The 14,318-nt window shown below is 37.9% G+C and overlaps 1 pseudogene; it reads left to right on the top strand.

Moving 5' to 3' along the window:
* The first annotated feature begins 4,059 nt into the window (after positions 1 to 4,059).
* LOC133538892 (sphingosine kinase 2-like) overlaps positions 4,060 to 14,318 on the top strand; it is a 71,445-nt pseudogene continuing 61,186 nt past the window's right edge.

Here is a 14,318-nt window from a genome sequence, read left to right as displayed (position 1 = left end):
ATGGTACAAATATATACCATCAGCATAATACAGTCATCACACAGGTTAATCATCATAGTATATACATTGAATTATTTACATTATTTACAATCCGGGGGGTGGGATGAGGAGCTTTGGTTGATATCAGTACTTCAGTCATCAACAATTGCATCAACAGAGAAATGTGGACATTGAAAGAGTGTAAGTGTGACTTAGTAGGATATGTACAGCCAGCAGAGAACATTGTGAGTTCAGATAGCCTAAGAACAAATATATACATTAGAAGTACATTTGATTATTTACATTAGGTTGTTTATAATCCGGGAAGATGGGATGTGAATGGAGGATGGTATTAGTAAAGTGTTGAAGTTGCCTGGAGCTGTTGTTTTAGAGCGGTTTTGAAGGAATATAGAGATGCAATTACTTTTATACCTGTTGGGAGTGCATTCAACATTGATGTGGCATAGAAAGAGAATAATTTTTGGTGACTTAATAATAATAATAATAATAATATCAATCAATCAATGTTTATTTATATAGCCTGAAATCACAAATTGTCTCAAAGGACTGTACAAACCATTACGACTACAACATCCTCAGAAGAACCCACAAAAGGGCAAGGAAAACTCACACCCAGTGGGCAGGGGGAATTCACATCCAGTGGGACGCCAGTGACAATGCGGACTATGAGAACCTTGGAGAGGACTTCAGATGTGGGCAACCCCCCCCCCCCCCCCCCCTCACCCCACCCCTCTAGGGGACCGAAAGCAATGGATGTCGAGCGGGTCTAACATGATACTGTGAAAGTTCAATCCATAGTGGCTCCAACACAGCCGCGAGTGTTCAGTTCAAAGCGGATCCAAGACAGCAGTGAGAGTCCCGTCCAGAGGAAACCATCCCAAGCGGAGGCGGATCAGCAATGTAGAGATGTCCCCAACCGATACACAGGCGAGCGGTCCATCCTGGGTCCCGACGAGCGGTCCATCCTGGGTCTCGACTCTGGACAGCCAGTACTTCATCCATGGTCATCGGACCGGACCCCCTCCACAAGGGAGGGGGGGACATAGGAGAAAAAAGAAAGGAAGCGGCAGATCCACTGGTCTAAAAAGGAGGTCTATTTAAAGGCTAGAGTATACAGATGAGTTTTAAGGTGAGACTTAAATGCTTCTACTAAAATAATAGATTTTATTTGTAAAAAAAAAAATAAGCACTTTACGTTGAACAAACAACCTCAAAGTGCCCCAGTGTACAAAAAAAATGTGATAATAATAATAAAAAGATTAGAGAAAATAAATAAAATATAAAACTAGAAATCAATTAATCAATGTTTATTTACATAGCCCTAAATCACAAGTGTCTCAAAGGGCTGCACAAACCACAACGACATCCTCGGTACAGAGCCCACATAAGGGCAAGGAAAAACTCACCCCGGTGGGACGTCGGTGACAGTGACTATGATGACTATGAAACACCCCCCCCCCCCCCCCCCCCCCAACCCCAACCCCAAGGGAGACCGAAAGCAATGGAAGTTGAGCGGGTCTAACATGATATTGTGAAAGTCCAGTCCAAAAACAGCCCAATAGCTAGAACCAGCATGCATATCTATAAAAAGTTTGTTTTTGTTTTTTAAATATGGGGTTTTAAGCCTTTTTTTTTAAGTATCCATAGTCTGAGGTGCGCTCAGGTGGTCAGGGAGAGCGTTCCACAGACTGGGAGCAGCGAAGCAGAAAGCCCGGTCTCCCATAGTTCGTAGTACCTAACCCCGGATTCCAAGCCTGGATGCTGAGTGCCAAGCAGGGAGGTAATGGCTCCCATTTTTATAGTCTTTGGTATGAACTCACAAGCTACCGATGAAACTGGTTTCAGCAACTTTTTAGTCAGACTTCATCAATAAAGCGATTCTGAGACACACACCAGTCCGCACAATTTCTCTGAGAAAATACAAATAATTATAAATGATGGTTAAAAATGAACCTTTATTGTATAAATACTATCTTACATTATTTATATTTAATGGGTTAACTCAGGGGTAGGGAACCTATGGCTCTAGAGCCAGATGTGGCTCTTTTGATGACTGCATCTGGCTCTCAGATAAATCAGAGCTGACACTGCTTGACATGATAAGTAATGAATAATTCCGCTTGTAATCACAGTGTTAAAAGTAACGTTCAAAATATAAAACAACCTCGTGCATTTTAATCCATCCATCCGTTTTCTACCGCACCTGTTCAAGAAGTTGCGTTAATGGTAAAAAGTTATTTATTTATTATTGATTAGTGTGGGGCTTGCCCTCCTGGGGTTTCTTCGGACCACCAAGCACCGACATGAGAGCCAGTTTCAGGGTTACAATATTGTTTTATTTTTCAAAAAGTCTCTCAGTTGGTTTCCAGCAATTTTCTTTTTCTCTTTCGTTCTCGCTTGCACTCTGGCTCCAGCCCCAACCCCGTCTCTCCTCCTGGCTGCTGCTTATAACATAGCGACAGGTGATTAGATAACAAGGCCCAGGTGGGCCATCTACGCACCTGTTGCTGATTTCGAGGCCGGTCCTGGCACACCCCCTCCACAGTTAGCTTCCGAATAATAATGTTATTACAGAGAATAACAGACATATTATACTCTACAAATGTTGGTTTTACTTAAAAATGTACGTGATTAGTTGTGTTCAGTGTAAAAAAAAATATTATATGGCTCTTACGGAAATACCTTTTAAAATACTTGGCTTCTTGGCTCTCTCAGCCAAAAAGGTTCCCGACCCCTGGGTTGACTAATGCACTCATTTTACATAAAATATTGCATTAGTCAACCGTTTTATTTTTACCACACATGCTCCTTTACCTTCACCGAGGATAGTTACCTAAATGCGGTGCTGGTCGTTATAGGTCAGTGATCAGGTCAGTGCAGACATGAGAGAGGAGACCCCGACTGCACTAAAAATACATCCCAAATATGTATTTAGATTAAACTGACGCGCATTCAAGTAAAAACAATGTTTTAAATGTCCTTCTATGACATTCTGACAGTAAAATTGCATCTGTGTCAAAACATTGGGATCTACTTTAAATTCAAATAAATGATGCAAGCGAGTCATTTACTGTGAGTAATCATTATTAATCATCATTCAAAAGTGTCATTAAGCAGACTCAAAAAAAATCAGTTTGACAGCATGAATTTGTATATGTTAACTTGTGTGGTTAATCCCAACAAATTATCATATTAACTATGTAGATTGATCATGACATTTATTTTGCCCGTACAATCTCTTTTAACTTAGCTGCCGCACGATCAGTTATTGATTGATTGATTGATTGATTGATTGATTGATTGATTGATTGATTGATTGATTGATACTTTTATTAGTAGATTGCACAGTCCAGTACACATTCCGTACTAAATGGTAACACCCGAATAAGTTTTTCAACTTGTTTAAGTCGGGGTCCACGTTAATCAATTCATGGTGATCTGATCAGATCCTGCAACTGGTGCTCGCTGGCAAGTTTCACTCCAAAATACAGTCTGAAAAAAATGTTGCCAAGTTTTGTGCAAATAAATGATATCCATTCAAGTGAAATATTTAAAAACGTTGCGTATTGAGGTTGTTTCTTAAGATAATATTAATTATGCAAGCAAGTGATCACCTGTGATTAATCATTATTAATCCAAACCTCAAAATTGTATTCATTCAGTTTTAAAAAGTAATCATTTTACAGCCCAATTTTTTTATTTAATAATACTGAATTGACCCAAAGTAGGTTTGTGTTGTAAATCTATCCTGTTCACTGCCACTAGAGGTAAAGCACAGCACACATTTTCTCGCAAGTACGTCTAAAAGTTAGAATTGATGTTTACGTGTCAAGCTCGCGAAAACATCCATAACTCAGCCTACAAATGTGTCGGTAAGCCCTTACAATAAAAGCACAGTCTGTATTTAAGTTGCTTTAAGAAATAACTTATTATTTTCTAGAGCCAGTTCATTTGTAAAATGCTCATTTCAAAATTTAGCAATAATTACTTGGAACACAAATATGAATACAGTGGTTTAACGGACTCTTATTTTGTAAAATAATCGGATATAGTAGCATGTCCCTCCAATCAACTTGACACCAGTCCGATCGGCAGCAAGTGTCTCCGCGCGGTTCTCGCCTCTCTCGCGGGCAGCGATGTGACGGCGAGCCCGCTGCCGACTCCTGGACCGCCGCGCCGGGTCAGGATGGACCCGGGGAGAGAGGAGGGGTTGGACACGCTGTACGGGGAATTCACAACCACAGGTAACCGGAAAGTCAGGTGTGCGGTGAGCCTGACGGACACGGAGCTCATCGTCCAGCGGCTCGGCCGGCAGAGAGTGCTCCTCAGCCTGGGGGACTGCGTGGGCAGCCGGGCTTATCGGGAAGACGACGCCTCGGACCGGGCGGCGTACTTGGAGATCTACTTTTACCCGCTCAAGCGCCGCTGGACGAGCTCCGTCCTGTCGCGGCAAAGAGTGGAGCAATGCTTCCGGGTGTCGGCGCTCCAGGACCCGCGAGGCAACCTGGAGGAGGCGCGGAAGTGGTCTCGCAGCGTTCGGGAGCGCAGCGGCCGCCGGCAGCACCTGGGGGCCGGTGAGAGGACCCCTGCCTCAACACTTCACCTTTACCACATTTACATGACCTTTTTGTCTCTTAAAGGCCTACTGAAATGAGATGTTCTTATTTAAACGGGGATAGCAGGTCCATTCTATGTGTCATACTTGATCATTTCGCGATATTGCCATATTTTTGCTGAAAGGATTTAGTAGAGAACATCGACGATAAAGTTGGCAACTTTTGGTAGCTGATAAAAAAGCCTTGCCTGTACCGGAAGTAGCAGACGATGTGCGCGTGACGTCACGGGTTGTGGAGCTCCTCACATCTGACCTTTGTTTACAATCATGGCCTCAAGCAGCGAGAGCAATTCGGAAGCAACGATTTCCCCATTAATTTGAGCGAGGATGAAAGATTCGTGGATGAGGAAAGTTGTAGTGAAGCACTTAAAAAAAAAAAAAAAGTAGACGGATGTGGAAACAATTCAGATGTTATTAGACACATTGACTAGGATAATTCTGGAAGATCCCTTGTCTGCTTATTGTGTTAATAGTATTTTAGTGAGATTATAAAGTCATACCTGAAAGTCTTCACTGAGAGAAGCCAATGGAGGAGCCCCGATCACAGCTGCCTCTTTGACAGCTGCAGGAGGTCGCATAATCCACTGAAGTCTCCGGTAAGAGCCGACTTAATATCACAATTTTCCCGTCCAAAAACTTGCTGGTTGACGTGGAGAAACATGTTGGCTTGACCGCTCTGTGTTAAAGCTTCACAACAAACAAAGAAACACCGGCTGTGTTTCGGTTGCTAAAGGCAGCTGCAATCCACCGCTTTCCACCAACAGCATTATTCTTTGTAGTCTCCATTATTAATTGAACAAATTGCAAAATATCCAGCAACACAGATGTCCAGAATACTGTGTAATTATGAAATGCTGAAATGTCCGCTCCAACCAATAACGTCACAAGCATATTGTTCCGCGACATTTTCAACAGGACACTTCGCGGAAAAATAAAAATTGCAATTTAGTAAACTAAAAAGGCCATATTGGCATTTGTTGCAATGTTAATATTTCATCATTGATGTATAAACTATCAGACTGCGTGGTCGGTAGTAGTGGCTTTCAGTAGGCCTTTAAAGGCCTACTGAAATGAGATTTTCATATTTAAACGGGGATAGCAGGTCCATTCTATGTGTCATACTTGATCATTTCGCGATATTGCCATATTTTTGCTGAAAGGATTTAGTAGAGAACATCAACGATAAAGTTTGCAACTTTTGGTCGCTGATAAAAAAGCCTTGCCTGTACCGGAAGTAGCAGACGATGTGCGCGTGACGTCACGGGTTGTGGAGCTCCTCACATCCTCATATTGTTTACAATCATGGCCACCAGCAGCGAGAGCGATTCAGACCGAGAAAGTTACGATTTCCCCATTAAATTGAGCGAGGATGAAAGATTCGTGGATGAGGAAAGTGAAAGTGAAGGACTACAAAAAAAAGACAGGGCAGTGGGAGCGATTCAGATGTTTTTAAGACACATTTACTAGGGTAATTCTGGAAAATCCCTTATCTGCTTATTGTGTTACTAGTGTTTTAGTGAGATTATATAGTCGTACCTGAAAGTCGGAGGGGTGTGGTGAACGGCAGTGTCTCTGAGGGAAGTCACGTTTCTCGACGAGGCGAAGCGAAGGCAGACGTTGGGACCAGGCTGAGCTTTTTTTCCCTCTCCTCCACGGTGGAAGCATCCCACGTTCGGGGGCGGCCGGTCGGAGGAGGCAAGAGAGTCCGCAGCGGCCTCTTTGACAGGTGCACGAGGAACGACGCAAGCTCCGCTCATGTCTACGGGAAAGAGCCGACTTATTACCACAATTTTCTCACCGGTTGACATGTGGTAGAGAACCATGTTCGCTTGACCGCTCTGTTCCATAGTAAAGCTTCACCTTCGGGAATGTAAACAAGGAAACACCGGCTGTGTTTGTGTTGCTAAAGGCGGCCGCAATACACTGCTTCCCACCTACATCTTTCTTCTTTGACGTCTCCATTATTAATTGAACAATTTGCAAAAGATTCAGTAACACAGATGTCCAGAATACTGTGTAATTATGCGATTAAAGCTGACTACTTATGGCTGGGATCAGGGCTGCAACACAATGTCCGCTACAATCCGAGACGTCACGCGTCATCATACGTGTCCAACAGGATACTTAGCGCAAAATTTAAATTTGCAATTTAATTAACTAAACCGGCCATATTGGCATTTGTTGCAATGTTAATATTTCATCATTGATATATAAACTATCAGACTGCGTGGTCGGTAGTAGTGGCTTTCAGTAGGCCTTTAAAGATGTTTCCATTGCATTGGTGTTGTTCTGTCTTTATACTCAACTTTTCACGCCTGTTTAAATGGAAAACATATTTCAATTGCTATCTCGGTTCCGATAATTCTAGTCTATTCTAGGCTGGCTTCTGCCCCCTTCAAAGTTTCTAAGCACCCTTTAATTATAACATTATTTTTGTTTCCTGTCTGCGCACATTCCTTCACACTAGAAGCCCTTCCATCTTTTCTGTGTGTGTGTGTGTGTGTGTGTGTGTGTGTGTGTGTGTGTGTGTGTGTGTGTGTGTGTGTGTGTGTGTGTGTGTGTTTGTATTTCTAGCCTTCTTGACACACATGAATATGGAAAAAGTATCTTATGAGGAGATGTGAACAAGTAATGACATGAATCATGGTCCCAATAATTCCATCCATCCATCCATTTTCTTCCCCTTATCCGAGGTTGGGTCGCGGGGGCAGCAGCATAGGCAGGGAAGCCCAGAATTCCCTCTCCCCAGCCACGTCCATCCATCCATCCATCTTCTTCCGCTTATCCGAGGTCGGGTCGCGGGGGCAGCAGCCCAAGCAGGGAAGCCCAGACTTCCCTCTCCCCAGCCACCTCGTCCAGCTCTTCCCGGGGGATCCCGAGGCGTTCCCAGGCCAGCCGGGAGACATAGTCCTCCCAACGTGTCCTGGGTCTTCCCCGTGGCCTCCTACCGGTTGGACGTGTCCTAAACACCTCCCTCGGGAGGCGTTCGGGTGGCATCCTGACCAGATGCCCGAACCACCTCATCTGGCTCCTCTCGATGTGGAGGAGCAGCGGCTTTACTTTGAGTTCCTCCCGGATGGCAGAGCTTCTCACCCTATCTCTAAGGGAGAGCCCCGCCACACGGCGGAGGAAACTCATTTCGGCCGCTTGTACCCGTGTTCTTATCCTTTTGGTCATGACCCAAAGCTCATGACCATAGGTGAGGATAGGAACGTAGATCGACCGGTAAATTGAGAGCTTTGCCTTCCAGCTCAGCTCCTTCTTCACCACAACGGATCGGTACAACGTCCGCAATACTGAAGACGCCGCACCGATCCGCCTGTCCATCTCACGATCCACTCTTCCCCCACTCGTGAACAAGACTCCCAGGTACTTGAACTCCTCCACTTGGGGCAGGGTCTCCTCCCCAAGTGGGTCTCTGGTCCCAATAACATTGCATCTAATTGACAATGTCTCATTTGCACCCCTGCTGGTGACATCTACCTAAAAAGGAGGGATTTTTAAAAAATTGACTGGATGTCGGTTTTAAAAGCGCTTCACCTCTGGTCAACATATGAAATAACAAGTGTGTAAAAATTGGAAATGCTCCTTCTTTGGCCAACATATGTAATAACAAGTGTGTGTAACAACAAATTAAATGGGCCCCTTTTGGCCAAAAATAATTATATATAAAAAAGAAATATATATATATATATATATATATATATATATAAATTACAACAAATAAAAAGATAAACATAATAACTAAAAGCATTCTTTTTCTCACAATGTGTCGACTTTTAATACAATTGGGTACATTTTTTCATATGCTTTCTATTTCTGTAATACTGCAATATTTTCTCATACAATTATTACTTTTTAATGCAAAATGGTGACATTTTTGTCATATAAAATTCTAACTTTTTTCACAACATTGCCAATTATATTTTCTTGTAAAATAGTGAAAATGTTTGAGTGACATTGTGACTATTATTATAATATTACAAAAATGTTTAAGTTTTCTTATAAAATTGTGGCTCTTGTCAAGTAGAATTACGATTATTTTCATAAAATCGGCAAAATGTTATCCGTTTATTGTAAAATTGCGACTGTTATTGAGAGAAATTCCAACGTATACCATAATATTGCACACATGTTCAGTTTTTCTTCTACAACTTTGACTTGCGTTGAGTAAAATTACGACCTCTATTTTAATACTGCCAAAATCCTAAGTTTTTCCTGTGAAATTGTGACTTTTTTCCTGTGAAATTTCAACAAATTTTCACAAAAAGCTTTTTTATATTCAAACAGTATGTATATATTTAAATCATGTATATATTACATGTTGTTATGAATGTTACTACATGACACATATACTTACATCATGTATATATTACATGTTATTATGAATGTTACTAGATACTACATATATACTTAGATCATGTATATATTACATGTTATTATGAATGTTACTACATGACATATATACTTACATCATGTATATATTACATGTTATTATGAATGTTACTACATGACATATATACTTACATCATGTATATATTACATATTATTATGAATGTTACTACATGACATATATACTTACATCATGTATATATTACATGTTGTTGTGAATGTTACTACATGACATATATACTTACATCATGTATATATTACATGTTGTTGTGAATGTTACTACATGACATATATACTTACATCATGTGTATATTACATGTTGTTGTGAATGTTACTACATGACATATATACTTACATCATGTATATATTACATGTTATTGTGAATGTTACTACATGACATATATACTTACATCATGTATATATTACATGTTATTGTGAATGTTACTACACTACATATATACTTACATCATGTATATATTACATGTTGTTGTGAATGTTACTGCATGACATATATACTTACATCATGTATATATTACATGTTGTTGTGAATGTTACTACATGACATATATACTTACATCATGTATATATTACATGTTATTGTGAATGTTACTACATGACATATACTTACATCATGTATATATTTTACATGTTATTATGAATGTTACTAGATACTACATATGTACTTACATCATGTATATATTACATGTTATGAATGTTACTACATGATATATATATATATACTCACATCATGTGTATATTACATATTATTATGAATGTTACTACATGACATATATACTTACATCATGTATATATAACATGTTATTAGGAATGTTACTACATGACATATATACTTACATCATGTATATATTACATGTTATTATGAATGTTACTACATGACATGTATACTTACATCATGTATATATTACATGTTATTATGAATGTTACTAGATACTACATATATACTTACATCATGTGTATATTACATGTTATTATGAATGTTACTACATGACATATATACTTACATCATGTGTATATTACATGTTATTGTGAATGTTACTACATGACATATATACTTACATCATGTATATATTACATGTTATTGTGAATGTTACTACACTACATATATACTTACATCATGTATATATTACATGTTGTTGTGAATGTTACTGCATGACATATATACTTACATCATGTATATATTACATGTTGTTGTGAATGTTACTACATGACATATATACTTACATCATGTATATATTACATGTTATTGTGAATGTTACTACATGACATATACTTACATCATGTATATATTTTACATGTTATTATGAATGTTACTAGATACTACATATGTACTTACATCATGTATATATTACATGTTATGAATGTTACTACATGATATATATATATATACTCACATCATGTGTATATTACATATTATTATGAATGTTACTACATGACATATATACTTACATCATGTATATATAACATGTTATTAGGAATGTTACTACATGACATATATACTTACATCATGTATATATTACATGTTATTATGAATGTTACTACATGACATGTATACTTACATCATGTATATATTACATGTTATTATGAATGTTACTAGATACTACATATATACTTACATCATGTGTATATTACATGTTATTATGAATGTTACTACATGACATGTATACTTACATCATGTATATATTACATGTTATTATGAATGTTCCTACATGACATATATATTACAGTGTGTACAGTATATAAACTTCCAATGAAAGTGCAGTTCCACTTTAAGTTCAAAGTTAATTCCAAAGGCTGCTGAATGCATTATTATGGGGTTGTTTGCTTAATTGTGGGAATTGAGTTTCCTCTCATCTCTGTAGAGCATCAGGCACATAAATATTTTTAGTGCAGCAATTCCCAACCTTAAGGCAGAAAAAGCAGAGGTAATCACAAGCATAATTGGAATTCCTGTCATGCAAACGAGTGCCATTAAGTTTAGAGTGTAATGATTAAGACTGTTAAAGACAAGCCGTGTCCTTAAGTGGTGTGGCAACATTCAGGTGTGACTGTGACCCACATAGGATCGCCCAGGTAACTGAGGTGGGAGGAGGCCTGGGTGATGTTGCTGTCTGACATGAAACGCCACTGATCAGACAGGTTTTGCACCCTGGGAAACTTAACTGTCTTCCTAGCCTTTCTTTGTTGTCAAGTAATGCACTCCACCCAGCTGAATCACATCTCTGCTGCAACCCTTCTTTGCAGGGATTCATTGGGATGAAAATGATACGTGGGAGAATCTTTGTGGGCCAGATCCACTTCCATACATATTGTCCCTTTAGACGTTTCTACAGCTTTGTCTCAACACTATTGATCCTATTTTGTCAATAAAATGATTCAGCATCACCATTATTATGGGCCATGGCAGCTGGCCCAAAAGGTTTCTGCTAAAATGGATGAGTTGAAGTCTGCTAAGCAAAAGGCTATGAATGAAAATGTATCAGCTAATGAGATTCAGTACATCGGCACTGTCCATTTTCTTCAGGTCGGATGTCCGTCTTTGTCCGGCCAGCATTTATTGGTGACTTGGGTCAAATTTAAAAACACTTGAAATGAAAATGCGTAGAAACAGCAATCAAAAGCGACATTTTAACAGAATAATACACTGTATTTATAGTATTTACATGTGAATACTGCTGTATAATAGACTGTATTTATGGTATTCACATGTGAATAATGCTGTATAAAAGACTGTATTTATATTATTCACCTGTGAATAATGCTGTATAATAGACTGTATTTATATTATTCAGATGTGAATAATGCTTTATAATAGACTGTATTTATAGTATTCACATGTGAATATTGCTGTATAATAGACTGTATTTATAGTATTCACATGTGAATATTGCTGTTTAATAGACTGTATTTATAGTATTCACATGTGTATAATGCTGTATAATAGACTGTATTTATGTAATTCACATGTGAGTAATGCTGTATAATAGACTGTATTTATAGTATTCACGTGTGAATAATGCAGTTTAATAGACTGTATTTATGTTAATCACATGTGAATAATGCTGTATAATAGACTGTATTTATAGTATTCACATGTGAATAATGCTGTATAATAGACTGTATTTATGTTATTCACATGTTAATAATGCTGTATAATAGATTGTATTTGTTATTCACATGTGAATAATGCTGTATAATAGACTGTATTTAGAGTATTCACATGTGAATAATGCTGTATAATAGACTGTATTTATAGTATTCACATCTGAATAATGCTGTATAATAGACTGTATTTATGTTATTCACATGTGAATAATGCAGTATAATAGACTATTTATATTATTCACATGTGAAAAATGCTGTATAATAGACTGCATTTATAGTATTCACATGTGAATAATGCTGTATAATAGACTGCATTTATAATATTCACATGTGAATAATGCTGTATAATAGACTGCATTTATGTTATTCACATGTGAATAATGCTGTATAATAGACTATTTATAGTATTCACATGTGAATAATGCTGTATAATAGACTGTATTTACATTATTCACATGTGAATAATGCAGTATATTAGACTATTTATATTATTCACATGTGAATAATGCTTTATAATAGACTGCATTTATAGTATTCACATGTGAAAAATGCTTTATAATAGACTGCATTTATGTTATTCACATGTGAATAATGCTGTATAATAGACTGTATTTATATTATTCACATGTAAAATACCTAAATGCTTATTGTTTATTGTGAGTGAACTGTGGTGCTGAATTATCCCCCAGGGATCAATAAAGTACTTTCTATTCTATTCTATTTTGACTAATTAGTTTAGTCGACATTATCAACAATTCATTGACAAAGATTTGTGTTTGTAGACAAATCACTTAATACAGTTTTAATTGATAGACCACCAGGAATGTTCATGTTTACACTTTCATTATTTTAGGCGTGTCTTTCTCAAATAGTGGGACGGGAAGATGCTTTATCAGTATCATGCAGTACAATACGTGCTCATTGAAGTCAGACTTTCTCCTTTTTATAATTATAAAAAGCAGTACAAATTATTTTATTCATTTTTATTTTGTAGGCTAAAGTGTTTAATTTACCGTGCTTAATGTTGCTGATCAATTTGAATTCATTATTAGTTATTGAGTTTATGTAATTTAATGTTTTTGTATCAATAGTTCAAAAAATAGGTGTAAGATTTTTTTTTATTTCAGGCAAATACACTTTGAATATTTTCTGTTACATGCTAAAAAAACAATGTTAAGGTGTACTTATAACAATTGTATAGAATAATTGAGAAGCTTATAAAGCCTAACTGTACTGGATACAAATATTTAATTGCATGTTTACTGGACATCCTGCACCTAAAGTTGGTTCATTTATTTGTCAATGTGGTTATATCATTTGTTTAAAAGCATTTATTTCTCAGGCTCCAGCCATCCCGAGAGGTACAAGCGGTAGAAAATAGATGGATGGATTTGTTTCTCAGTCATTTCTTACAATTGACTTTATTAGGTTTTAAAAATCAATGCAACGTCAAACTCAAACATGTAAAGCTGACTGGAAGCAAATAATCCTTTGACTTGTCAACAAATCCAAATAAATATTCACAGACTAGTCGACTATTAAAATAGTGGTTAGATGCAGCTGGTAACTCAACTAAGTTATCAATTGTTTAATGTGAAAGCAGACACAACAGTGATGAACAGTCATCAATCGACAATCTCAGGAGGAATCGCTTATGTTCCTTTGAGCAGCTAGAACCCAGGCCTGCCTTTGTCAAGTCAATGCTATTACTAATTTATTAGCCATGTCAAGACTGAGTTACTCACGCTGCTGTGAGCGCTCGGTTACCGACAGTCTCGCCGCTTCGAGAAGAACCTTTGATTCCTGATTGTGGAGCAGAGCTTGTAGACCAGGGGTCGGGAACCTTTTTGGTTGAGAGAGCCATGAAAGCCAAATATTTCAAAATGTATTTCCGTGAGAGCCGTATAATGTTTTTCAAACACTAAATACAACTAAATGCGTGCATTTTTAAGTAAGACCTGTCATTTCTTTGTGATCATGTTCTGTTTAGTTATGTTCTGTTTTGTTTTTGACTCCATTAGTTCCTGTTTTTGCGCGCCCTTGTTTGTTTTTGTTTCCATGACTACCAATCAGTTCACCTGTTTTCACGACTCACACACCTGATTCACTTGAACTCATGTACCTGTTGTCAATCACCACGTCACCATTTAAGCCTGCAGTTGCCAGGCAGTCAGCCTGGCGACATCAC

The sequence above is a fragment of the Nerophis ophidion genome, linkage group LG20, assembly GCF_033978795.1.
Source record: "Nerophis ophidion isolate RoL-2023_Sa linkage group LG20, RoL_Noph_v1.0, whole genome shotgun sequence".
In the NCBI taxonomy this organism is placed as follows: domain Eukaryota; kingdom Metazoa; phylum Chordata; class Actinopteri; order Syngnathiformes; family Syngnathidae; genus Nerophis; species Nerophis ophidion.
This window is presented reverse-complemented; position numbering and strand designations above follow the sequence as displayed.